Raw genomic sequence first — 25250 nt, 5'->3', positions numbered from 1 at the left:
TAATGTCATGCTATCTATCCGGCTCTGTGGTACATTTTGATTATCTATTAGTGTGTTTCAATGACATGACTGCCCCGCTCCGCGATGTCAGCCAAATGAAAACAGAACAGTGCCATCCCCAGAGGAGCTTAATGATCCACAAACACACACGCACACACATATCCATGGATGCAAACACAGCAAGCAACACACATACTGAGACAGCAGCTTATTGATCACTGTCAGATCTGTCTATAGACTGGAAACAAGCCTCTAAGCAACACAAAAATTAGGACACTGATGATTTGTTAGTTAACACAGTGAGGGCTGACACCCACCCGCACACACATTCACCACACTGTCCTTCATTTTGGCACACTTACACACATTCAGAAAAATCCCCAATACTGCCGAGCACACACACTCTCACAAATGCAGACACAGTAATTGACTGATATGGAACAGTGAACAAGGAGTTTTTGTCTGTTTTTGAATTATGTCTGGCGCTGGACAATTCTGGATGAGTCTCTGGCAGAAAAGACAGTGTGGGTGTCTGAGAGGGAAAGACTGAGAACAAGGGAAAGAGAGAATCAAGCATGGCAACTAGAAAACATTCAGGCGGAGAGGAGCGAACTGTGTGAACCCTTACAACTCCCGCAGGTCTCCATTGTGCTGCACAAGAGCAACAATGGTTGGACAAAGCCATAAAATATGAACACACAAGCAGTAAATGAAGCGATTGGCCTCAGCCAAAGTGGAACCAAACAACTTCAGTTGTCTGGACGAAGCATCTCGAGTTTTTGGATGGCGGTTGGATGAGCCCGCCTGCCTGTCTGGGCAAAGAACTAACTGTGACACTCAGCGTGAAAGAAGGCGCCAGAAAAGTGGAGAGAGAGGCGGGGAGGCAAGGAGTTAAAGATTCAATGAGAAAAAGAGGGTGGGAGAGAAAGAATGAGGACAGATGCTGTCACTGTGACTAACACTGGTTATAACTACAGCCAAATGGCACAAAAGAACAAGGGAATTAATGTCCACAGTGGCCAGTATTAACAGGTTGTTTCAGGTATGTATATGAGCAGAGAGTGTGATTAATACAAGACATGAAGCTATTATCCAAATTGGTCCGACAGGACTGAGCTGCAAATTCTTCTTCTTCTTTTTTTAAAGGCGTTTTAATTTTGTTTTGTTGTCTTGGAGCAATTTGTTATCTTTGCTGTGTTTTCCTTGCTTTTGCATTTTGTCTTTTTTTTTCCACAGTGTATTTTAATTATTCTCAACTCTCACAAAAAAAAAAAAAAAAAACACATCCCGACCTTGAAACTCTGATGCAAAGGGCTGTATCAGTACACAATACCTTTCAGGTTTCAACCATTATCAAGTAGCATTGAAGCATCTCCAGTCAAACTATATCATTCAATCTTTTTTGTACCCAGATCTAGAAAAAATATATATTATTTGTATGTTTTTTCACATCCAATCACAGCCGTGCTTTGACATGACAACTACAGCAGCTCGGTGAAGTCAAGCACAGGGTAGGACATATTTGAGCCCTGCTAATGCACTCAGATGCGTTCAAGAACCCCCACCATGTGTTCGTTTGAACGGATTTTAAACTTGTTGTTTTTTAGCACTATTGCTTGTATCATATTTGTCAAGTGTGCACTGTTTGCAAAAGACACATTTATGGATGTGGTGGCTTGCTTGTGATTGCTAGTTTTCAATCACAGCATGTGCTGCTCAGGTGCTACAACTGATTCAGGTTGGTGGGAGGTATGTCCTGTGCAGACGCCCTGGTTGGCAATCTGTGCAATGTACCATCTGATACGTACATCAAAGATATCCATCACAAAAACTATGTCTCCTTCAATCATTTAAAAGCGAAAATTTCACACAGCATTATGCTTGCATGTGTAACATCACCTTGGCGCATTTTAAAGGCGATGTGTGTCAAAAGGTAGATGTGTCTGGATCACGAGGAGTGAAGAGTGTAACATATTCAGATAAAAAAGATGGCCCTAGAGGTATGAATCATACCTTTGAACACAGAGGATGGAGAGAGAGCATAAACATGCGAAAGATGCAGAAGACAAAATAGCCTCTTTACCCAGGGCTGTCTCACATTAACATGAGATATTCTTACAGGAACTGAAGAAAAGAAGAGAAGGCAACCTTTTCACAAGGTGACAGTGATAATAATAAACAAGCTGTGACACATTAACACTGCTTTAAATTGCAAAAGTATTGCACAGACAGAAAAGCTTGACAACTTAATGAAACAATTTATTCTTCATTTGAAAAGAACAACACGAAAGCTTCTATTTGACCTCCTGTAAAATTAAAATCTAACTGTTAAAACAACTGTCGAAATTCACATTGAACACTGGAGTTCCTTTGAATGGAATGGATCATCTCTTTTTGAGTGTTCCACTTGACTCTGTTGCATCAGCCAGAGCAAATCAAATGCTCCTAAAGTGTCCCTTAAGAGGAAGTCAAACACAATATCCCCTGACAAGTGATTTGCAAGCGAGGGTTATGCAACCCTGAAAACACATGGTGCACATACACACTCACTTGCACACTCATTTTTCAGTGTTTATTTCATTGTCTCCAAACAGCCATGGCCTCTACACAGTCGTAGGTTTCAAATACTCCCTGATTGCACCTTTGTGTGGGTTATATGTTGAGAATTACTGTCAGTTTGAGAAAAATCAGTGACCTTTGAATTAGTTTGGGGTGAAAAGAGTAGAGGGCAAAAGATGGAAGGTCTTAAACGCAAAGAAGTGCATGGGAGGCAATGGAAGGAGCGCCAGAGGTAACAAAAGGTGAATGTAGAATCTCCCATGTTCCGTTAATGTGTGATTTCACCCAATTTCAAGCATGGCTGCCTCAATAAGATTCATGCATCCCATTTAAACGTTCCTCCAGAAATAACATTTATCCAATTTGTTTCATGGCTTCCTGCTTCCATGGTCTCATCTCACACATGCCTGTGGCAGTCAACTGAAGTAGTTTGGATTGTTGAAGGTAAAGCCAGGCTATGAAAAAAGGGAGTCCTTGGTCCACTTTGGCAATCGTATTTGTGGGGTAATCCAGCATGATATGCCTGGATAATATAGGAAATTGTTGTGTGTCGTGTATATTGTACACCAGTGCGACAGTTATAGCAGGAAAGGTTTTCTGTAGGTGATACCTTTTAAGATTTCAGGTGTTCATTTAACTCTAATGTATCAAGCAGGTAATGACCATGCTTATGTTTTTAGTCCTCTTTGACCTGCTGTTCATCACTCCCTAAGAATAGCACTTCATTGTGCCAAACACCTATTTATTCAGCTTTTTTTTTTCTTTTTCTGGCATTACTTTCCTCCATGTGACCACAGATGATGCTACTGGATGCAAAACAACCACCGTTTCCAGGCACGAGGCCTATCTCAGCAGCAACACACGGCAAAACACAAAATCCATCCAGCTAACAACAGCAACGCTCCCTATTCCACTACATTCCCTGCACTGCTCATGTTGCTAATTAGAAATGAACTCAGTAATTAACCACCTTGTCTCATTGTTTCGAGGTGGAATATTTCTCTCTCCCACCATGCAATGCTTTTGTTGTCAGCTTACAATGACAGCATTTTTTTTCCTCTCTTCTCTTGGTTTTTGTGTGCATCCCCCGCTCTAATTCAAATTACCCACAACTCAAAAGAGTCTATATTCAAAACCGTCGTGAACTTGGGATGGATGGAGATGAGGCAGAAAGGAGGAAAGAAACGGCTTGTAATCTGCAATGGTTCTCTGCCTTATCGCAAAACACAGCTCTCTCTTTTGACACAACAACTTATCTCTGGTTACTGCAGCAATTTCACTTGGAGCATAGGGAAACAAACAGAAATTCAGTGTGTATTGTTGTGCAGGCGAGACAAACCTGGTGTTCTCCAATGTTGAGTGCATTTGGCATTGGTGGGACTGGTATGGACTATTATTTATTTATACCCTGAGCCATTATTTCACAGGCTACCTAAAGAGAACATGTTAAAGTTAATGTTAATGTTTTTGGTGCTATATATAATCCCTTCAACAAAGATTAGATTTGATTCGACAGATATTTCAAGTACTGTGTCAGTAGATATACACCAATACAGGTCATACAGGGCCCTCTAACCCCAACCCAAAGAATCAACAGTCATACTTCAGAGACACAGATCTCCTTTAAAAATGTAGCCGTCTTATAACATCAGCTGTAAAACTGTCCTGTGCTATTTTTTGGCATTCATCAATACTTTTCAATTATTTCACGTAGCATAGATCAAGGCCAAATGTTTGTACTGAACTGGCTGGCATAGCAGTAAAAAAAAAAGATTATCTCATAGAATGCAGGCAATGAACTCAGGACATTGCCTGCATTTAAGGTTAGAGATAAAGCCTGCAGTGATAACACGGATAGTTTTAATGAGGAATGTCTCTGATTTTCATTGGGGAAAGATCAGCTTTGAATCACTGTCTTTTTTAAGCCTGAGGAATTTGGTCTTACTTCAAAATTGACTTTGACACAATCGGAGACAGGCAATTTGGAAGGAGTAGGGAAAATGAGTGTATTAGCATCAAGAATGATTTTGCAGCAAAAAGGAGAAGACTTTAAATGTGCCATCATCACGAAATATAAGCTATTCAGCTTAACATTTTAAAATTCAATATCCAGTACATCCATAGAGCCAATCACCATTAGTAGAGTATCAATAGAGCTGCGCTAGGTGGTACATTGACCAGGCAGACTATATCTTTGGTCATCCCAACTACAAAAATGAAAGCATTGATCACTGAATACTTGGTCCTTGTAAAGTTCTGAAAAAGTGCTTAGGGGAGAAAGTCTTTGTGGACAGTTGGGCATACAAAGCCTCTGACTTCAACACCAGGACCTTCTTGTTGTGTCCCAAACCCTGCTAACCAGACCTTAACTTTAACCATGACCATGATATTTTCCTAACTTTCATTAGTACATTTACAGTATTATGTAGTATTTTTTTATACAGATCTGGATGCCGATGTAAGGTAGTGACAAATTGCGCGATTTGCCATTTAAGGTTGGCAGATGAGTTGTTGCCCTCTAGAATCACTTCACCTACTGAAATTCTTCTACTCTGTTCCTCCATTGTGTAGAAAACATGATTATGCATTATATTACATATCATTTTATCGCAGCAAGATATGCTGCAAAGCCCCAGTAAAGTAAGGAAAGACGAACACTGTAGATTACTAAAAATTGATAGAAACCATGCTGGATTAAAAGTACTTTATACAAAATCACTATCGCAAATGTTTTATAAGGAAGTAAATACACTAGACACATTTGTTTGACACATACTCAATGTATTTTGCTAAATAAGACTTGCCTTAAAGGTTCAATGACTTATTGTTGGTTTGCAGTTTCTAACTTTGGATCCATTTTGCATGTATATTAAAAAAAAAACTGGTTGAAGTGTCCCAAAGGATAAATAATAAAATAATATATTCTTCAACTGTGATTAATGAAATTACCCAGACACAATCAATTTTTATGATCAAGTCAGTAATTGGAGTTTTTACAAAAAGCTTCACTTTTCATTCAGATTTCAATAAGCAAGTGAAAAATATTTTTTTCAATGAGCCGTTCTGATCTGTGTCCAACAAGCTTGATTAGAACAGTGTTCTCTGCCAGTTTTTGGCATGCAGAATCAAAGCCTTAAAAACTGACTGTAAAGTGTGACAAAGAAAGAGAAAGAGGGAGAAAACGGGAGGAAATGTGACGGACAGACAGACGGACAGAGAGAATGAGAAAAGAATAGTTCATTGTGTGTGCTCTCTCTGGGTGGACAGTCTTGTGTAATGAGAAATATTAACATTGCCAGACTCTTTTGGTCTTGTTGAAAAAAAAAAAAGAAAGAAAGAAAAAGAAAATCATCATGCTTGCACAAAAGAGTGCCCCTAAAATCCACCCAACCAATGAATGGCCTTTGCAAAAAAATACAGTTCACAGGGAGGATTTGTTATAACACTTCAATTACTCCTGTTGAAAGCAAAATTAATCATTTTACCTGAAACATACATTAGTACAACAAAACATCAGCTCCTAAAAGGTAGTTTTAAAATAAGAAAATGAATGACAGACAAAGGCCCATCTGCTTTCCATTTGGTGTTTTGTTCTCCTGATTTCAGATCCTCTAAGTAAAAGCAGCTACACCTCACTGTGGAAAGACTCTTTTAACAAGTCGTGTTTTTAAAGCAGTATTAATATATATAACAGTATTACTGTACAAGCGCCTCGGTCCTGTCAATGCCAACAATGGTGGTAAAGTCCACCCTCTGTTCTGAGATTTCTTTCAAAATATATTAAATATATGGAAAAAAGCTGCTGGAAACTTGAAAATACATTGAACGATATATTACTGAAATGTGGAGTTAGAGGTTTAAACAGTTTTTCACCAGTTTTCAGTCCAGGATTTTGTGGGCGGTGCTCAAGGGTGGCTCGATGACACACTGAGGCCGCCCTGAACATACCCCTGCACCCCTAGCAGAGAGATAGAGATGAATTAATCTCGCTCAGAGTGTTTTAAAGTTAGTCATGTCATTTTCTGGTGTCATCTGACACGTTTCAGTCGCTTCAAAATGGTTGCTTGACTCCTCCCGTGAGTGGGCGTGGCGTGGCTCATTCAGCGGACAAGCCCCCACAGTCCTGGAGCTGAGAATACTGCTCATTTTTACCTGAAAATTACACCTAATTTCATAAACTTGTCTCTATTTTTTAATTATTATATTACAAATTTGGCTGGGTGGTTAATAACACTTTCTTCTTTGGACTGACAAACTCAGAACACATATTTCTTCTTACTTTACGAGGACTTTAATGTACTTAGTGATTTTACAGCACTACAAATTAAATGAGTGAATCTAACATTATTCATTTTGCTGGAGTAAAATTAAACTATACAGTGGAAACAGAGATCAAAGATCATCAACTGTAATTTCAAAGATACTTATGACACATAGATACAACAGGTGCAATGAAATGCTTCCTATGACTGTTCAGACTAACATATTTACTTATCACCTACTGCAATATTTGTTTTAAATCTCTTTGGGGCTGTTTCCTTTCCTGAACCAACAGCAACATCTTTGTTCTCTGTATTCCACCACATGTATTTGTGTACGTACATTTGTTTTGCTAACAAAATATTACTGCATTATTCATTAATCTACTACCACATGGCAGGCTCATAGCCAGCATTTGTTTGTTTGTGAATGATAAACAGAAACACACACAGTTCTGCGTTTAGTGAGGTTGACATTTGCGTGGCAAAAAAAAGAGAAACATCTCTGTATCGCAAGTTGTATTTAAATGCACATTAGTGTCTGTTGCATCATTTTTTTCAGTTGCTGGAAACATCATCCTGCTGAGGAATGGAAACATTTCAGGATCATAGTGTCGCCTCAGAGAAATTGTATTTTGACAGATGGTTTTCCATTTCGATGCAGCAGCAACTCTCTCATTCTAATTACTCCTTATTTCATTTGTTTTAAGGAAATGCATATGACTGCAAATGTTATTTTCACAGTGACAGGAATAGAAGGCAAAAATCTAAAAATGTTGACTTGACTTGACTTGATAAAGTTTTGGTTCTTGCCAGGATTGAGAAGGAGTTTTTGTTTGGAAAGGTCTTTTATTATCGGATAGATATCTGGATAGATGTGACACTCGACAGACAGTTAAAATGCTGGCTGAAACCCTGCATTGCAAAGAATTTGTGCAGAAATGAGTGGAAGAATTTCCACAAAATCAAAAACGAGCTCTGTGTGTGACACCAAATAGTCATTGTTACCACTCACAGCTCCCATGAATGACACAAGAAAAGATTTTCCTACCCTCAATCTCTTCATGGAATAAAACTCATCTCCACCCAGCTTTAACTTTCCTTTTGGTGCAAAGAGTGCATCTCTTTTAGATCTATTTAGATGATGGAACTGATGTTTTCACAAAAACATCTGGCCTCAAAAGAGCACCTAGAGTCCAAGGAAGAGAGTAGAGGAATCTCAGCAAAATAATTACATTCTCTCGGCATGATGGCACGGTTCCTTTTTCAATAATGAAGAAGAGTTACATCAGGTACAAGTCAATTCGATTAGCTAACCACAGCTACAAAGCTGCTGTAGACATAAATGTGACAACACTATCATAAAAGCATGATAAAAATAAGAAAATAATATGAATTTTATAAAGATCTGGATGCTGTCAGTTTGTTTAACCTTGAGTGCCTCTACAATTTGAAAGTTGTCATTTCTGTTTTGTCACTGTTTTTAAACCACAAGAGCTTAAACATCAGCTATCACTGACTGACCCGCTGAACTCACATCTACTGATAATTAATCATTTAACAGTAACACGAGGACCTTTACAGGTCTGAATTTATTCAACAGAAAGTGTTTATTATAAAGCTGTCATCCAGGGAAGTGGATAAAGGTTTAATAACAGTTTTCATAGCAACTCTGCGGTTAAATCACTCAAATATAATCTGCTGTGGCTACCTGATGGGACAGTTCACCCACGATTTTGGATTAGCATTTGCAGAGGCCAAGATAATGTAATTATATAGGTAATGCAATGATCTTTGAAAAAAAAAAAAAGAAATGATTCTCTTAACGGGGCCCAAAAAGTACTTTCGCTCAATATGAATTCTCATTTCATTTAATGATATCCTCAATAAAACATGAGCCTCTTGGATAATTTACAATACTAGAAGTTTATGTAATAGCCATCGGATTTAATTATTTCAAACCTTATTTCTAGTTTTTTCGTCCATTCGCTATGCTGGATGGCTCTAAATACTACCATGAGCCTCAGCTCCTATTACAATAAAGACGAAGGCAGCCAGAGCAGCAAATTAGAGCTGTAACAAGTCAAAAGCAATGCAACTGGGAACAAAACTAAGTCATTTGCCAAATTCATGCATAATTTACCAGGTATGAGGACTAATTTAAACCACTGAAGGTTTTATCAGGTTTCTAGAGTAATCTTTAACGTCTGGTCACTATTAGTGGTGTACTGTATGCAACATTAAACTCTGTGATTGGGTTTCTTTTTTCTGTCCATACATGTTTCCGTCCTTGATTTTTTATTCAAATAAAGTGCTCCAACTGCCAGTCACCTTACACTGCCTATGCAAAAAAGGAAAGACACTCCTTCCACATCACAACACCAACATGAGAGTATACCTCAAGCTCCAAGGCAAACAGCTGCATATATTAATCTTCCCCCGTTACTGGTTTTACTATGGTTGTTCCCCATGTGCCGAAACTGACTGTGGTGACACATTTGTTAGCTGTGGTAGCTCTGGAAGCCAGCTGTGGTAGCGCAACTACAGTACCTAAAATACATGCACTGGCATCAAAAGTAGAACAGCTTCTTCTGCTTTCTGTGTGTGTGTGTGTGTGTGTGTGTGTGTGTGTGTGTGTGTGTGTGTGTGTGTGTGTGTGTGTCTGCCTGTTATGTGTAGCGTGTACTCCACCTGCCCACACAGATGTGAGGAAAACAACACTGGCAGAAACAGACAGGCACCCACACAAGCATATATTTGCATTACTAAACTCATAAAAACTAATTTCATCACTACATGTATTAACTACCCCCTAAGTTTATTCTTATTCGATTTGTGGTAATTGACTCTTACGATACCCTGATACCGTAAAGTAAAACTCTACTTCTGCAGCAGCTGATTCATTTCAAAAGGAGATGGTAGCATGGCGGGGGGCACACATACACATTCAAGTAGTACATGATTGTTTTAGTTTTAAACTCTTACACAGCACATTACACTCACACAGACAATCATAATCTAGGACACACATTCTCATTCCCTTCGATCGCTTTGTCAATTACACAGAGGAAATCAGGGAGGAAGAAAATGAAGGGAGTCAACAATGCATGGAACATCGATGTGTCCAACCACCACTGTCTGTTTAAGTGGAATTGACTTCTGCTCATTTCCCAAATTACGCATATCTGACTGGCCCAACGCTGCAGGGGCTACAGGAAGCACAGGGACACAGAGTCTCTCTCACGCACACTCTCTCCATTTCTCTGCAGGGAATCAATGATGTCTGCTTAATTATTGGGTGAATTTAATCAACGGCACAGCAGTACTTACTGCCTTGTGACCCAGTAGCTGTCAGGAAGCCGTTCTGTTTCCGACGGTTAGTGTTCGAATACCACCACAATAATTAAGAGTACAACAATTTAATTGTTACAGAGGTGTAGAAAAACTGCCTCTCTGCATTGTGGTGGCTCTTTGCTCTGCTGTTTACCTACAGGTATTTGACTCCTGCTGCACATATTAATTGTTTTTGCGAAAAAACATTGCTCCAGTACAAATGCCACAAATCCCTGTGACCTAGACAGCAGAGTGCTGATTAATGATGCATAATGGCTGGATTAGTCTCAAAAACAGTTTAATTAACGTGTCTATCTTGCTTAACTGTGTTCTAATAAGTCAGTGCATTAGCATCAAGATAAACTGTTGAGATTACTGCATTAATACTTCATGCATGCTTTGTTTTCTCCATAGTTGTAAAGATTGTGCAGCCAGCTGAGGTTGTGAATCTCAGATGTTGTTCCATGTTTTAGTATTTAGAATTTCAATTGCTTTGTCTACACTGTGTCTGCACTCACCTACACTATGTTTATTAATTCAGGTTACATGCAGTCATCTGTGACACTGAAATACAGCTTCTCAATGTGAAGCTGAACAAGAAAAAAAACGACTTCACCAAGCAACAGAAGTCTCTTCATGACATATTTCATACAGCTTCCAAAACACTCAACTTACTCCAGTGGGGAGCGTTGAAAATCTTGGCTCCATTTTCAATGATGGTTTTATTTCTATTTTTTTTTCAGACAGGAAAGAAAAAAAGAACACCCAGCCCAACCCGAAGAGACACATCAATCCAAGACAAACTTTCTTTAAACTGAGCTCAAAGAGTTATCAAAGTATCTTTAGTTCGCCTGCATATTTGTAATGCAGAGAATTATGTTTTTTACTTTTTTGTGTGATTTTAGAATTTAGACATACAAACAGTTTATCCATGCAGGAGAGTGGTATCCCTCTTCTCATTTAACTCAGCAAGAAAGCCAAAGATGTCGAACTATTCCTTTAAACATGAAACCGCCTAGTTAGTAATGAAATTAGAGCAACTTACAACTCTAATGAAGTTAAAACAATGAATATTTGTGTTGGCATTCAACAAGAACAGCCTCTTTGAGTGTTTGACAAATGTACACAATTAAAGATTCATGTAGAGAGTATAACAAACTAATCGTCATTGTGGCGCACATGGGTTTCATAACCCCTAATTCAAAATCTCTTCATTAAAATAATATTTACATTTAAATAATACAACAATGTATTTATAGACTGTAAGCGCTGATGCAACAGAGGCATCTACACAATGACATGATTCATGTCTGCAGCTTCAGTTTCACAAATCTGGTGACAAATCATAGTTAAACAGTGTGCAAAGGACATAATACTGCATTCAAATCATGTATCAACTATTCCACAGCCCCCAAGGCACCTTATTGGATTTCAGATGGTAGCTCTGTCCTATGAAAGTAGGTTGAAAAATGTCTCATCACTCTCCAAAGAGATAGATATTGATTGGGAGAGATCAATGAAAAGTCTGTAGAATATGTGTAATATCATCTAGGTTTGGGCTGCAACAAAACAACAAACAGAATAGAGAGTATGTTTTTGTGCACGGACATAGATGCTGCATTGATTAATGTCATAGAATTGTAGGTTCAGCATTGCAGAATATGATCCAAAAATACAGCTCGGTAGTTGTGGAAGTCTCCACTGCAGCATTCAAAGCTGTAGATTCAGAGGCAGCGGTCAATCTTCTTTTATTATCTAAAATTCTAATGAAACTCTCATATATACTCTCACATACCTCACAGAGGACAGACAGAGCTCCTAACACACCAACAAAACTGACATTTTTCGAACTATTTAAATTCTCAGCAAAGCAATTATCTGAGAAAGGATTCAAAATTTACTTTTTTTTGAGTTGTGTGACCCTAAACAATACAAAAATTTTATGTGGAAGCACACTGGCCAGCCTGTGAAGTGCAAAACAAACTGACCCTATACTACTGTACTAGAAAGCCAGGCCATTAGTTTCTATTGAAAATCAAAATAATATGACTTTAAAGTAAACAATGAAATGAGTTTGATGGACAACAAAATGCATCACCACCTACGTTAGCACTTACATTCTCCATCGTACCTGAACCCAGCACTTGGCTTCAAAGCCAACCTCCAACCATTCCTGCACTTTACCTCACGTGGCCTGTAATAGGCATGACTTTAAGGTCCTTTTGCTTGCTTCAAGTTGGTTGATTTTTAAGGTCATTTCTGAAGCTAACAGTGCAGATCCCCTTGGGGTAGTCCATAATGTAATGACAGACGTAGGCATGTGAACAGAGGACAACCTTTTGGAAAAGGTGAAATTTACATGTATCAGGTTCATTATTTTATTGTATCCATGCTCTATGGTGTTACGCAAAAATCGCTGTTGTTTGGCTGAACTAATTATTAGGTATATCTTTTGCAAACCAACTCGTAACTGCCCTGTTTTGCATATTAAGTGGAAATCTAATCTATCAGAATACATATTCTATGGGACTATGCAAATGGGACAACTGGAGCAGTTATAATTGCTCAGTGTGTGCTAGGAATGAAAATGGCTTTTTCTATGAGCTACGGACAAATTAAGTTAATGACACCATTCTGGTAAATGGCAGACAGATGGAAGGTTCACGGAGACAAATTGCTGTCTTAGTTCTTAATCACATGTGCAATTAACTGGTGTGTGAAGGTGCCGTTTTGATTGGTTTTGGTTTTGGCTTTTTTTTTTTAAACGTCAAATTAGTCCGTATCCTGGAGCAAGAGCGAGCTACAGAGAGTTTTCTCTTCTTTATGATCAAAATGAAACCGGAAGACAGAGGTGCAGTGCGGTTGTGCTGTCAACAGGGGTGGAAACAGGCTGACACGCACTGTGATACTTATGGGAGTAAAAAGGTGGAACAGCACAGCATACCAGCTGAGATCATGAAAATCTACAGAATGGATTTATTTGATGAAGCTGCCTGTGTACTGTAGTTTTAAATATTCATTGTACAGCCTGTGCATGGCATGATGCTCCTTGCGCAGAGAAGCTGCAATGCCGTCTGCACAGTCTGTCAAAAATCTGTCAGCTTGCACATGCTATTCATCGCATCCAATGATTTAATTATAATATAATTCGCTGTCTAATTTCCTCAAACCGCCATTTCATTCAGCCGACGCACAGATGTCACCATTCGAAGACGAGGCTAAAAGTTCACTTCGAGGTGTCAGAATCAGCAAACAGCATCAACGACAATCTCAACAAACACACAGAGCTGTGGTCAGGTGTAACATTATTTACCTGGTAAATTGAACTCAGCCACAAGAAGAGCTGCTGTATATACTTAACACTTGGACTCGAACTTATCATGATGCTAGCTTACCCGCAATTACTAAAGTACCCCCAATTTCCAATTAATTCCCATAAAAACTTTTTAGAAATTTACCGGAAATGTTCCGCCCCTTTGCAACCCTAGACTAGACTGCTGCGAGACTTGACTTAAGATTTTAAAACACAGATATTCAAGTCTCAACTCCCAAAAAAGAAATACAGAAACATAATGTGACAAGAAGGTCTTGACTCAAGATCCCTTCCCTGGCTTTTTAATAAGCTAGTGAGTTATTTTTTTATCAAACAACGTTTTCCAAGTTCAATAATTAACTTTTGTGCTCATCTAGTAACACATCTTTGAAAAGAAAATCTTCAATATATTTTAATAATGAGCATTCAGAGTCCCAAATGTCCTGCAGCTGATTCACAATTTGCTTATGCAGACTTGACTTTGCATGACAGGACTTTGGACTTGTCTCAAATAACTTTGACACTTGAGTCAAAGCTTTAGCCACAGGGCTTTGCACACTTTTTCTTCTCTTCTTTCTCCAGGCTGGATTTGGATGATGTGCTTGAAACATCTAAAAAGACGTCTTTGTTCACCCGAGGGTGTGTTGGGGTAAGTTTGCTTCAACCCAACTCGGTAGAAAAGCAAATACCAGGTTCCAAATTAACCTTTGAGAGGTATTTTTTTATACTTCTGTCTGCTCAACTTAAACATGTAAAAACTGAGCTGACAGTTCATTAGTACAGATCGTCTGTTTTTGGGTTGTCAGTTTGATAGGTTAATTAGGAGAGCAGACAGTATGCCGTGTGAGCCTTCTCAATTAAAAGTATATTATTTAATTTTTTCATGTTTATATCAGAACTTTTATGCAGATTACTGAAGTAATAAACTATTATTTCACCCTTGTCTGCCATTTGTCTTTCACTAAGAGGAAACAAGAGAAGGAGGAGAGAGTAGAGGAAAGCTTTGGAAGCTAAATAAGAGGAATTTATCTTCTTTCTTCTGTTTTATAATATATTATTTGTCGATACTACTTTAGCGTTTTTTCACTGAGTATCCTCAGTGAAAGTGTTAACTACATTTGTTCCAAAAAGCACAAATGTCAAGTCTAAAGAGCTTTACAGGCTACACAGGCAACATCCATTACAACACAAAAAACCTTCTGCAGAATTGAAATTCATAACCTTTTCCTCCATCAATGAGACTTTGCAATTAAATACTTCTCCAAAAATGCAAATTAGACACATTTTAGCAGAACATAGCGGACCTGTACTTGAGGATAATTCATGTATTCAGGGCACATTTTGTTTTTTTTCCTTCTCTTGCTCTGTGTGCAGTGTGACTTCCCTTCCTAAATAAAGGTTACGTAAAGACTGAACATTTAGTTAAATAGCAAAATGATGCAGTGTAGCAGCCCCGGACTGTGCAGCTTCAGATAATCCCCAGTCAGCCAGGTATCAAACAACGATGCCTCTAACTGGTGCACAGTTGTTGTATAAACAGAGCCAGAGCATATTTACCCTTCAGCTAAAGGTGTCTCTTGAGTCGACATGTTTGTATATCTGAACATCCTTCACAGGCAGCCTGGAGGGGGCTCACACCTGAACTTTAAGATTTTTACTTCACAGTAGGGGGAAAAAAGCAACTACTATCAGAGGTCATCTGGAACACTTCCTTTCCTTGCAGGATATGACACACGGCAATGTGTAACACAAACGTGCACCCATTCAAACACAAGGGTACACACCAGTACCAAGTGTGCAGTAAATATCTTGAAAAAGAAGGGGATGAAAGGAGGACCTTTACAGAGTATTCCCCAGTATAGATACTCCAGTGGGAACCGGAGGAGAGAGAGAAAAAGAAAAAGGGAGATGAAAAAGGGGGAAAATAATGTTGTGGGGGTTGCGGAAGGAGGGAGATGTGAGCAAAGAGATGGAGTGTGTGAAAGACAGACAGGGAAGGGAGAAGAACACCAAATGTTAAGTAGCAGTTGAAGTGGAAGAATTCCAGTTTGAATTCAAGCTCCTTGGCTAATGAGGATCATTAACATGGTCTGCCCAGCTTCTCTAAACGCTGGGGAGGACTGTACGATGTGGGCCAAAAATAAAACCTCTTAAACATAGCCCCACAAGATTCATAAGGCGGGCACTTCTGAAAAAGATATACCATGCTGGTCGCAGAAGCTATTTCTTAATGCAACACCACATGCCATGGATCCTGGAAACGGGGATACTTGGTTGAACTGTGAACTCTGGATTCTGTTTGAAGCACAGTGGCAAAAGAACCAATTTAGATTCCTGCGATTCGACAGATTGAAATAAAGACCAAGGTGAATATTTCTCTATAGTGCTCTATGATACGATGATATCAAAGACTTAGAACACTTTAAGTATGTCATCCCATGTGGCAAATATACCTTAGATGTACTGAATGGGAAAGAGAAGAAAAAGATCTCCACTTGGCTCGAATGACTCAAATGGCTCTCCGGTCCTGCACACATTATTTCAAGTGGGCATTTCACATTTCTCCCCACGTTTTATGATCCTATGAGTTTTGTCATTTTCTCTCTCTCTCCACTCGCTGTTTAACACGCAATAAAACAAAGCCCCAGAGAAGGTTAAAAACCAATCCAAGCTCCTGTCCTGCTTCTATAAATCATTTGTGATATACAGTAGACACCTTTTTTGAGAACTTCCGACCACTTCTCTACAGCTTGATCAATTGAGTGGTTAAATCAGATCAAAACGGTTTGAAAATACAAATGTCCTTCGTCAGTGGTCCAGAATATAGCAGAGACCTGCTTTCTTGGACATCGTGCCATCGATTCTTGTTTTTCCCCCCTCTCAGCACTGTCACTCTACGCCATTGGGGGGCTGCGTATGTGAAATTTACAACATCTCGCCGGATCAGACATTCCCAATCAGCAAATACTGCAAACTTACTGTTCTATCAGCCCTTCTGTCAGAGTGCGACTGCATTTCTTCATCTATTATGTTTTATTAGAGAGGAGAGAGGCGCTCACACACTGCACTGTGTTGAGACCCAAGGCAGTCAGACAGGCAAGTGTCTTGATAAGATCAGAATAATTGTCACATTCATCCATCTTTTGTTAATAAAGTGCTTTGTGGTCGGGAGATCAACAGTGAAAAGCTGTGATGTTCACTGATGGTAAAAGGCACAACTTTAGTTAGCGCAGAATACAAATACCTTTTGACAAACTAACATTTAGTTTTAGTTACCGTACTAGATTTAGTTAGATTTTCTCATTTTCTGTTATTTTTACAAACAGGGTTGTCATAATCTATTATTTAATTTGTTTTAATGATATACAAGGCATATAGCATTTAATTTTAACAACAACTCGATCACCATAACATTCAATACACAGAACTTACATTTTATGCATTTATTAGTGCGTGCAGAGAAAAGACACGCTGACCGCGCAGTCACTTTTAATGTCGACACCGTGTGAAACAAATGAATGATTTTAACCTCCTTGCTTCCGGCTGTGTAACCCTGTCCTCTCGAAAATTGCGTTTTTATATTACTAAATTGTTTTCGAAATTATACTGTGCTGACAAACGTAATCCCTCAAAATATATTTCTTGCAAATTAGTTGCATATAAATGGAATTTCTATTAGACACAGCTGCCCCGTAACATTATCTGCCGCTGGATGACAAATGCTGTCAGGATTACTTGTTTGTCCTTCATCCTTTACCGCATCAATCCCTCTTTTTTCACCTTGTTTAACAACCACATCACATTTATTGGCCTTTCTAAAGAAACTTCGTGCACTCAGCTGTCATGGCGTTTCACTGTAGTTAGGATATGTAGTAATATAGTTTACTAATACAATGGCTAAAACCAGCAAAACAAGAAACGTCATGCGCGTGACTTAAAAGACAAAACTGCTAGACGCTAATTAATATGCGTATTCGCCACCAACTGGACAGAGAGGTCTACTGCATGTAGTCTACGTGTAGATATTGACAATTGACAAGTGTCAAAATGTTGCACAGCCTTTTAGTGAAATTTGGGAGTGTATCATAGTGGATGATAACCAGTCTTACACCTGGGATGTCTCACAAAATCCCAACAAAAAGACTAGTGTGTCGGTGCTGTAAGATGGAACTGTGAAACTTTAATTCTTTAATTTTTCTAAACTCAGAGTGTCTTATCATCATCATGCAAACATCTTCAGACACCATTGTTCGTTGGCATTCTTGTTCCTGGGTGTTAAGTCCTGAAAGTTACTGTATATGAACATGAAAATACTATAGGGACCAAAAGACTGCATCAGTTTTTAAACCATGGTGAGACAAAATGATGGCAGCAACTACGGATGTCCCGAGCTGATACAAGCAAGACATAAATTAATAAATCTATATCAGCTTGAATAAAACCGATCAAAATGTCAAAAAACACTGGGGTTGGTAAAATACACAAATCTGCAAGCCAACAACTATTAGGAAGCACTTATCTTTCCTCTCCTTTTCACAAAGAATCGCTTTCACCAGTTCAAATGACAAACAGTTCGTATAAGTTGTTGTTAATTAATGTTATATCTGTGAATAACATGATTGCAGGCCAAAACAAAACTTGGCTGTTGTCAGGAATGTGTGAACTCTGCAGGCCTGTGTCTGTACTCTGCCTAAGATAGTTTGTGAGGTAAAAATAATCACTTTGTAACAATGGTGTGAAACCACAAGCGGACTGAGTGAGTTTGTAGTCCAAACAAATTCAATGGAGTGATAAGACTTTTCTCTAGCTGATCACATACTGTACTGTCAGGAGTCGAGTTTAAAGTGAATTCATTTCATATTAAGAATTTAACTGTATCAAACTTATAGTTTTGAATCAGGACCTTCAGAATTTGGATAAAGTACTGTAACGCGCTCAGAATGTTTATCGGCACAAACTTGATCAGGATAAAAAAAAAAAAATTGCTCAGGACATTCCAAGTAACAACACCAGCACTTTATCGTCATTGTGGTAACTACCCCCGTTTTCCGAGAGCACAGTTAACACAGTATAATGCTCCTGCCTAATTAGCACTTTTATTTTGATTAGCCATTTAAACAGATGCAGAACAACCACAGTAGGGTCAGCAAACAAGATTGTGCCAAGAGCATATTAGTTTCCTTACAGGTCAGCTTCAGCTTTGCCTACGATAAAGTTTTTCACTTGAGCTTTGAGAAGGGACTCCCTGCTTCCAAGAGGCAATTAGCAGTCAACTGTTCTTGAGGTGACTGAGGTGTTCATCAAGTATACATCAAGTATATTTAAGTGTATTTCACTTACAAAGTTGTACTATCGGTGTTTGATAGAAACGCTGAGGCAAACATGGCAATAATATTCCAAGAAAGCTTGACAAACACTAGGGATGCACCATTCTCCCAGTGTATGTTCTTCTAAATATGCTTCTACATGTATAAATATGCTACGTAGTTAATTAGTTTCGCTTTTGTCTGTTTTTATGACAGGCACGGGGCATTTTATTTTGAAAATAAATAAATAAATTCTCTATGCTTTTTCTGTGTCTGGCTTCCGCCCGCTCAAGGTGCTCTGTGTAGATTGACGCGTGCTGCTCGCGTCAAGCGTCAAAAATAGAACAGGCGCGTATTCAGCGCGTAGCCAAGCATAGAGTCGCTTCTGGGATGCTTCGAAAAAGAGCCACGTTATGCACGTTTGTACGGAGCCCCTAAAGGGACATGGTGAAAGAAAAAAAAACGGAAGTGTTTCTAGTGCGCACCAGAAAGTTTCAAGTGCGCACGGGAAAGTTTCTGGTGAGCACGAGAAAGTTTCTGGTGCGCACAAGAAAGTTTCTGGTGAGCACGAGAAAGTTTCTGGTGCGCACGAGAAACTTTCTGGTGCGCACCAGAAACACTTCCATTTTTTTTTCTTTCACCATGTCCCTTTAGGGGCTCCGTACGTTTGCAATACACGCAACAAAGAAAAAACATCGGCATCAGCCATCGGCCAAGTTGTTATTTTAAACACCGGTGTCGGCCCAGAATTTCACAATCTTAGCATCCCTAACAAATACTGTGATGATCATTTAGCTCCAGAATAGTCCCATGGGGAGAGTGGAAAGAGAAGGAGGGCACTGCAGAAATACAAAAAAAGAAAGAAAGAAGAATAAAAAAGAAAGCTCACACAATTTGTTCAGACAAATGCCCATGTCTGGCTTCTCCACCATGGAAACATAAATCAAGCAGTCTACTCAGGATTCATGACACAGACTCAGATGATAGAGCAGGAGGCCGTTGAGGTACATCTTGAAAAGACGGACTATGGGTGCAAGGACAGTAAAATGCTCAGTTCACTTATCTTCATAAATACTGTACTAAATGTATGTACAAGCAGAATTCAATAATGGAAGCACTAAACAATTTGAGAATTTAAGAATAGTTTTCACATGAATATAACAGCACTAATTCCACATGGCTGTACTGAACCATAACAACTCTCATCTAATTGGCAATCACAACCTGAAGAAGAAACAGTAAAAGATTTCCGTCCGTTGACTGCAGTTTCTTTTCTGCGACTGCGTTTAAATCTGTTCACTATCTCTGATGGATGATGTAGTCGCTAATGAGAGCTGGATATGTCCACATTTAACTGTCTCACTAACGATAAGTAATGATGGTAGCTTAGGTAACACAATTAACACTGGCACAGAGAAAAATAAAATTCCCCCAGAATGAACTATTATGTAAATTATTAATTACCACATAGGCGATTGCAATCTCGTTCAGCTGCCCATTGGCACTCAAATAAATGTGAATGATTTTGAAACAGAGGAGAGGAAAAACAGTGAAGATAATCCTGACACAGTGGGGATGTGCTAGAAATTTCAACAAACACCACCTGCTCCTTAAGCAATTTATAGCAACAATTTGCATTTGTAATTTGACCACTAAACACAGGCTCTTATCCAAACTGACTCGCAATAAACGAAAAGAGGAAACCATGAACAATGGGAGTAAATATCTGAATAATGTTGCATTTGTTCTAGTCAGTAAGGTATATAGTAATGCAATAGTGACCTATTGCATTTCCATAAATCTGCTGTAAACATTAGCTACGTCCTAGGGAAATCTTCCAAATTGAGATTAAATTTTCATCAGGACAGATCTTTCTTTTCACCATTACAGATGGGGGAAAACGTAATATTAGAGCCACAGTATAGTAATCTGTATTTAATTTCAACTTCAATCATATGATATCTGCACGCTCTCACTCCACATTCAACAAATGCAGTTACACTTGTCTCATGCATTTATTTCTGCATATGTAATGTGTGTGAGAAAGAGAGAAAAGGGACTGAGTAATGAAAAAATGAAGAGCTAGTGAGAGGTAAAGAGTATCCAAGAAGAGAAAGAGAGACGGAAAGAGTAAGTGATCCCTCAGATTCAGTGTCTCAGCTTAATGACACAGGACCCGCATGGGAGAGAGGGAAAGCCAAGCTCTGAGCGAGATATGATGAATCCAGAGACCGATAACCTCAAGACTCCCCACTCACAGCCTACACACACACACACACACACACACACAGTCAGGAAAAAAAACTGTCTCAGGATTTAACTGCTCAGCTCAGAAACTGAATTGGTGGATTTCTCTCTGCTTGTCTTTCTTGGTTTCACTACTTCTGCGTTTTTCTGTCACTCTGTCAGCTTCCAATATGGTGTCAATACCTAACAATGAATCCCCCAACCTGTTCCTCTGCTGCGACCGTGGACAATATGTCTGGCTGACTTTGACAAATTAAACCAACTCGATATATGGCAATAACCTTCACGGGATGACGTGGAGGGAAAGAGCAAGCGGGGGGGGATGGTTTTTATGGGAAAGGGAGAAGAGCTGAGACTGAAAGAGAGTCGGTGACAGATACAGATGGATGATGGCAGATATTGAGCATGGCATGGTATTTCCTAAACCAGGTACAGCATGAGAATACATGCACAGATCGGTGCACATACATAGAGCAAGACTTTCTAAATGTCACCGTAGTTAGGTTAATAATAAGTCACTACAGCCAAAACACACTCAATTATCTGTGCAGGAAAGGCAGCTAATTGGATGAACAATTTTCCATGCATGTCGATCCATTAGATGGGCACAACTTTAAAAACTATTAGGGCTATGTTTACAGTCGACTAAACAAGTTTGAAAGGACCACAGTATCATCATACTTTAGTTAGAAAATTCAAGATATCTTTATCAAATTACGTGCACAAAAAGACACTAGGGAAGACTGGACTCCTCTTAAAATGGTTGACTTTTAAGAGGAGTCCACTCCCCAAATGTTCATCCAAACTCAGCAACATGAAAAAGAAGAAGAAAATCCTTGAACTCACACAATAAGTTGCCTCCTATCTAAAGGATATACTGGACGCTTTAGACAATACTCTTCCCTGACAGTTGTGACATATTGCCATGTTGTGGCATCAACTACTCCAATTAATTTTCCCAAGGCAAGCTTTTATAATGACTCTGTTAGATTGCCCAAGTGGCTGTAATTCAGACATGTTTCACCTGCTACAAAAGAACAAAAATCTTCTACAACACACACACACACACACACACACACACACACTTTGATGACAAAAGCACCCCCCCACACACACACACAAACCAGCAAGAGGGGGTCATTAAGCAGCTATTGTTGTGTTCCTCTCTGCTCAGCATGATAACGGGTTGATTGATACTAAGGTTCCCCAGTTAATCACCTGGCTACGACTATAAATGCACGCTGTCTTGCAAGTGATGCACAAACTAAAAACAGGAAAGAAAACAGGAGACACACGGGACTGACACACAAAGGCAAATAAACATACAACTGTGCATGAGTGGACATACAGGACTCACACATACACACACACACACTCTCTCCTCACAAGCAGAATGCACCTGCCCAACATCCGTCCCCGTTCCACACAGGCACAAGTTAACTCACCTGCTCTGAGTGACCAGCTGAAACCTCTCAAATTGGCCTTGGGTGATCTTCTTGCCTCTCGCTCTCTTGACTCTCTCTGTCCTCTTAGCTACTCTCTCTCTCTCTCTCTTGCTGTCTCTCTCTGTGTGGCAGTACACGGACGTCCTACGGGCTGTTCACCCTTCCTGTGTGGCTTGGCGTTAGTGTATCGATCTCTCAGCCAAGTCTTACGCGGTCCTGCTGTTTCCACAAGACTCAGATGTGCTCTCTCTCCTCTCCGCCGCTCACTCTGCCTCGCACAGCTGCAGAGGGAAATATGAGGACGGGCAACGTGGTTGAGTGCTGCTCCACTCTCCCTCTCTCCTCCTCTCTCTCTCTCTCTCTCTCTCTCTCTCTCCTCCTCTCTGTCTCTCTCTCTGTCTAGTGAGCTGAGATGCTCTCTCTGTCCTCTCCCTCTCTCTCAGGTTGTCAGCTGGTACAATGCTCACTCCTGCTGCCTCTCCACTCTGTCCCCCTTTCTTTCCATACTGATCTGCATGTTATCTCACCATCTTTTTTTTACCATTAATTCCTCTGTCTTTCTTTCTTTCCTCTCTCTCTCTCTCTCTCTCTCTCTCATTATTGATCTATATATCTGTGTCCTTGCTAGTGCAGCCTCTAGTGGCTGCCTTCTCTCCTTGCTGCTCATAGAGTCAGCATCAAATTTTACTCACAGAGAACAGAGAGAGAGAGAGAGAGTCGCTTTGTTGTGGACTCGCTTCAGGATTTCAGCTGGCATCAACATCAGCTAAAAAAAACAAAGCGACATAAACTAATGATTAAAATATATACAGAAATGCAGCCGACTCGTGTTGCATCTAATGATTATTTTCAGTATCATATATAAACTCATTACATTTTCCCCAATGCTCAAGGTGAAGTCTAAAAATAGATTGTTTAATCCCACCAACAGCAAAAAACACAGAGATATTAAATTGGCAATGATATAAAATTCCTTGCATCGAATGAGCTTGAACCAAGCTTGGAAATTGAGTGATAAATTACAACAATTAGTGATTATTATCAATGCATCATTCAACCACATTTCACATGTAGCTGCAATAATTAGTCGATCAAACAATTAGTCAACCAATGGGAAGATTAATCTGCAACTAATTATATAATTGTTTAATTATTTTAGTTTTTGTTTTGTTTTTTGTTTTTTTGTTTGTTTTTGTTTTTACACAAAAATGCATCAAGATCTGGTTCTTTTCTTTGTCATACTTGGTTGTAATTTGAAAATCTTTGTTTTGTTTTGGATTCAAGGTTGGACCAAACAAGACATTTGAAAGAAAATTAACAACAACAACAGCAAAAGCAACAAGAAGAGAATACTTAGCTGTCAAACAATGACAAAAACAAAAACAATGTACCGTCAAACATTAAATAAATAAACATATATAGAGGTATTCAGGATGACAGGTACATCTTATTGTTTTCAGCAGCTGTGCGACAACTAGACACATTTGACTGACAGTCGCCAGTTAACAGGGTCGCTCATTAAACCGAAACACCGGTAGCCTAAAGCGCTATCATGAACACAGTTAATGGTGACATACCTGAGCTAATGCTCCTGATTCATGCCCACAGTCCTACTTTTAAAGAGGAACGAAGGAGGAAACTCACCAGAGATAAAGTAAACATGTCAGCAATCTAGTAAGAAAAACGCAACATCCAATCCTGTGAGTGATGTTCAAGTCAATCAGTGACGTCGCATCGAAGGTGAGTGGCTCCCTCTTCTCTTTGAGCTGCTCAGGTGTGCTCAGTGGCATTGTGCTCGGTGCTGCCGCCGGTGGCTGGAAGCTGGACTGCAACAGTATGGATGCACTGATACAGTGCAGTCCCACCCGGGTCATTACTCCAGTATCAAATGGATTATATATAAAGATAAAGTAGGAATATTTGAGTGAAGTGAAGTGAATCCTGTCATCATGTGGTACATGAACACCTTACAATAGTACTAGTCATATTGTATTGTTATTTTAATTGTACTGTTATTATTTAAAGTTGGGCCTTTACTCTCTGCAAACATATGTCAAACCAAATCTACACACAGGATGCAAAACTAAATGGGGTTTATGTAGCAGGTTGTTTTATATGCATGAGGCAGGTGGATGTACAAACGTTGTGTAAGAGTGATAATATTTCAGTGAGAATAAATCATTTACAGGTATAGTAGATGTAGACACAGGGAGTGCCAACTAAGAACTTTAGACAACCCCGTCTCTGTTAGCCAGTCAGCATTTTCCATCCAAACCTCCAAATGCTTGATTGGTAAATAAAAACTATTTCTGCGATAAGGTAATAAGGATTTTACGCTCATATAATCCTCTTCCATTTCATGAGTGTTATTATCATTGAGTGTAAAATTATGTGTTTAGTTTTCTATTCATATCAGGTTTTAAGTTTAGTCAGCACAAAAGAAATACCAGCTGCCAGTATTATTGTTGCATTAATTAATGTAAGTGTAGAACAATGATGACTGATTTACTTGCTAATTCATTCACATTTTTCTTATTTGACCGATATTATTTCTGATATTTGCCATAGCAACAATCATGCAGTTTGGACAACTTTGTGTGTCACAATTTTAGAGAGATAATAGAATATGGAAATGTTTGTTTTGTTTTTTTTGGTCTGCAGAACCCAGAGGAACCAGGAGAAACAGCACAACAGATAGTGACACAACAGTATTTCACACTTCATGATTAATCAGTCATAAAATAATACAGCTGAGCCTAGCTTAGTAACTTTTTAGCTCCACCATCTG

The 25250-nt window shown here is 39.1% G+C and overlaps 1 protein-coding gene across 5 annotated transcripts in view; it reads right to left on the bottom strand.

Annotated features, from left to right (window-relative positions):
• Positions 1–24326, bottom strand: part of tnr (tenascin R (restrictin, janusin)) — a 158933-nt gene extending 134607 nt beyond the window's left edge. The window contains exons 1-3 of one of the 5 annotated variants that reach the window (XM_027285571.1): positions 24040–24325; positions 22990–23228; positions 22463–22743 (exon numbers count right to left, since the gene is read on the bottom strand). The gene's annotated coding sequence lies outside the window, so the exon portion shown is untranslated. Of the gene's footprint in view, positions 1–22462; positions 23229–24039 lie in introns of all 5 variants that reach the window. The other 4 variants (XM_027285570.1, XM_027285568.1, XM_019262282.2 and 1 more) reach the window with 4 other exon arrangements.
• Positions 24327–25250: the final 924 nt, after the last annotated feature.

This window comes from Larimichthys crocea, chromosome XII, assembly GCF_000972845.2.
Source record: "Larimichthys crocea isolate SSNF chromosome XII, L_crocea_2.0, whole genome shotgun sequence".
Classification (NCBI taxonomy): domain Eukaryota; kingdom Metazoa; phylum Chordata; class Actinopteri; family Sciaenidae; genus Larimichthys; species Larimichthys crocea.
This window is presented reverse-complemented; position numbering and strand designations above follow the sequence as displayed.